This window comes from Nycticebus coucang, chromosome 3 (assembly GCF_027406575.1).
Source record: "Nycticebus coucang isolate mNycCou1 chromosome 3, mNycCou1.pri, whole genome shotgun sequence".
Taxonomy (NCBI): Eukaryota; Metazoa; Chordata; class Mammalia; order Primates; family Lorisidae; genus Nycticebus; species Nycticebus coucang.
Genome location: NC_069782.1, coordinates 41,991,096 through 41,993,638, shown reverse-complemented (window position 1 = coordinate 41,993,638; position 2,543 = coordinate 41,991,096). Strand labels below are relative to the sequence as shown.

The window sequence follows — 2,543 nt, the reverse complement described above, 5'->3', positions numbered from 1 at the left end:
CAGTTGTAATGTCTCCTCTTTCATAACTGATCTTATTAATTTGAGACTTTCTCATTTTTCTTAGTCTAGCTAAAAGTTTATTGATTAAAAAACTTTGTTTTATGCATCTTTTCTAGTCTTGTTTTTCCAGTCTCTGTTTTATTTATTTTTTGTTTTATTTATTTATTTATTATTCTACTTTGGCCTTTGTTATTTACCTTCTGCTAACTTTGGACTAAGTTTGTTCTTGTTTTTCTGACATATTGAATGGAAAATTAGGTTATTTATTTGTGACTTACCTTTTTTCTAATGTATGTCTGTATTATGATAAAACTTCCCTCATAGAATTGCTGTACCTTACAAATTTTGATGTGCTGTGTTTCCATTTTCATTTTCTCAAGGTATTTTTTTTATTTCCTTTTTGATTTCTTTTTTGACTTACTGGTTGTTCACGAGCATGTTGTTTAATTTCCACTACAGCTGACCATCCTTAATCCAAAAATCTGAAATCTGAAATGCTCCAAATTCAAAACTTTTTGAATGTCAACATGATGTTTAAAGGAAATCGTCACTGGAATATTGCAGACTTCATACTTTTGGATTCCATATGCAAATCTGGAAAGCATAATGCAAATATTCCAAAGCCCTAAAAACTTGAAACACTTCTGGTCTCCAGCATTTTGAATAAGGAACTCAACATGTATTTTTGAATTTTCTAGTTTTCTTCTTACTATTGTTTTCTAATTTTGTACCATTGTGTTCAGAAAAGATACTTGATATAATTTCAATCTTCGTTAATTCTGTTAATGCTTGTTTTGTGGCTTATCATATGATCTATCCTGAAGAATGTTCTATGTACCTGAGGAAATGTGTATTTTTCTGTTATTAGATTGAATGTTCTATGTTATATTCTATGTTAGGTCCATTTGGTCTAAAGTTTAGTTTAATTCTAATGTTTCCTCATGGATTTTCCTTCTGGATCATCTATTCATTGCTAATAATGGGATATTGAAGTGCCTTGTATTATGGCATTGCTTTCTATTTCTCCCTTCAGATCCACTAATATTTGCTATTACTTAGAGGTTCTGTTGTTTGGTGCTTACATAGCAAATATTTTTATATTCCTTAATGAATTGAACCTTTTGTCATTATATAATGATATTTTCTCTTTTTTGCGGTTTTTGACTTTAACTGTATTTTTTATAACATAAATATAAAAAATATAACTATAGTTATCACTTCTCTCTTTTTATTTCCATTTGCATAAAATATCTTTTTATATCATTTCTCTTTTAGCTTATGTCTCTTAAAAGTGAATTTCTTGTAGACAGACTATAGTTGGCTCTTGTTTTTTATATTCACTCCATGACTCTGTCTTTTGATCAGAGAATTTAATTCATTTATAGTCAAAACTGTTCATATTTTGCTAATTATTTTCTGGCTGTTCTGTAGTTCTTTTGTTTCTTTCTTTCTTACTGTCTTCTTTTATGATTCATTAAATATTTATGGTGGTATGCTTTGATTCCTTTATCATTTGTGTATCTTCTATAGATTTTTGCTTTGTGTTTACCACGAGGCTTACATAATACATCTTATAGTTATAAGTCTATTTTAAGCTGATAACAACCTAACTTTGCCTTTGGAAACTCTATACTTTTTTTTTTTTTTTTAAATATGGAACGCTTCACGAATTTGCGTGTCATCCTTGCGCAGGGGCCATGCTAATCTTCTCTGTATCGTTCCAATTTTAGTATATGTGCTGCCGAAGCGAGCACGGAAACTCTATACTTTTACTTTCTCTACCAAATTTTATGTTTTTGATATCAGAATTTATATCTTTAACGTTGTATATCTATTAACAAATTATTTAGTTATATTTAGCTATAGCTGAAACAAGCACATATTTTAGTTATAGTTTAATACTTTTGTTTTTTAACCACTATAGTAGAGTTAAAAGTAATTTACATATTACTGTTACAATATTAGAATGTTCTGAATTTGACATTTGTCTTTGCCAGTGAATTTTATACCTTCATAAGTTTTCATGCTATTAATTAATTAGTATCCTTTCATTTCAGCTTGAAAAACTGCCTTTACCATTTCTTATAAGGCAGATCTAGTAGTGATGAACTTCCTTGGCTTTTGTTTTTCTGGTAAAGTCTTTTGTCTCTTTCTCACTTCGGAAGGACAGCTTTGCCAGACAAAGTATTTTTAGTTGGAATCTTTTTCTTTCCTTTTTTTTTTTCTTAGCACTTATCATATGGCTCTCTTCTGGTCTGCAATGTTTTTATTGAGAAATCTCCTGAAAGCTTATGTATATTCCTTTGTATGTGATGATTTTCTTTTCTCTTCTTGCTTTCAAATTTCTTTCTTTGTCCAGTTTTTGACTGTTTGATGATAATGTGTCTTGGCAAAATTCTCTTTTGTTGAACCTATTTGGTGACTTTCAGACTTCCTAACCCTGAATGTCTACACGTCTCCTTTTCTCTTTCTCGTCTCTTTCTGATATTCCAGTAGTGTACATGTTAGTTTTCTTGATTGTATCCCATAAAGTCTGTAGGCTT

At 29.7% G+C, this 2,543-nt stretch overlaps 1 non-coding gene across 1 annotated transcript; it reads right to left on the bottom strand.

Annotated features, from left to right (window-relative positions):
- Positions 1-1,647: 1,647 nt before the first annotated feature.
- On the bottom strand, positions 1,648-1,754 carry LOC128582671 (U6 spliceosomal RNA). The gene has a single exon (XR_008379118.1). It is a non-coding gene; the product is annotated as a U6 spliceosomal RNA (small nuclear RNA).
- Between the last annotated feature and the right edge of the window lie 789 nt (positions 1,755-2,543).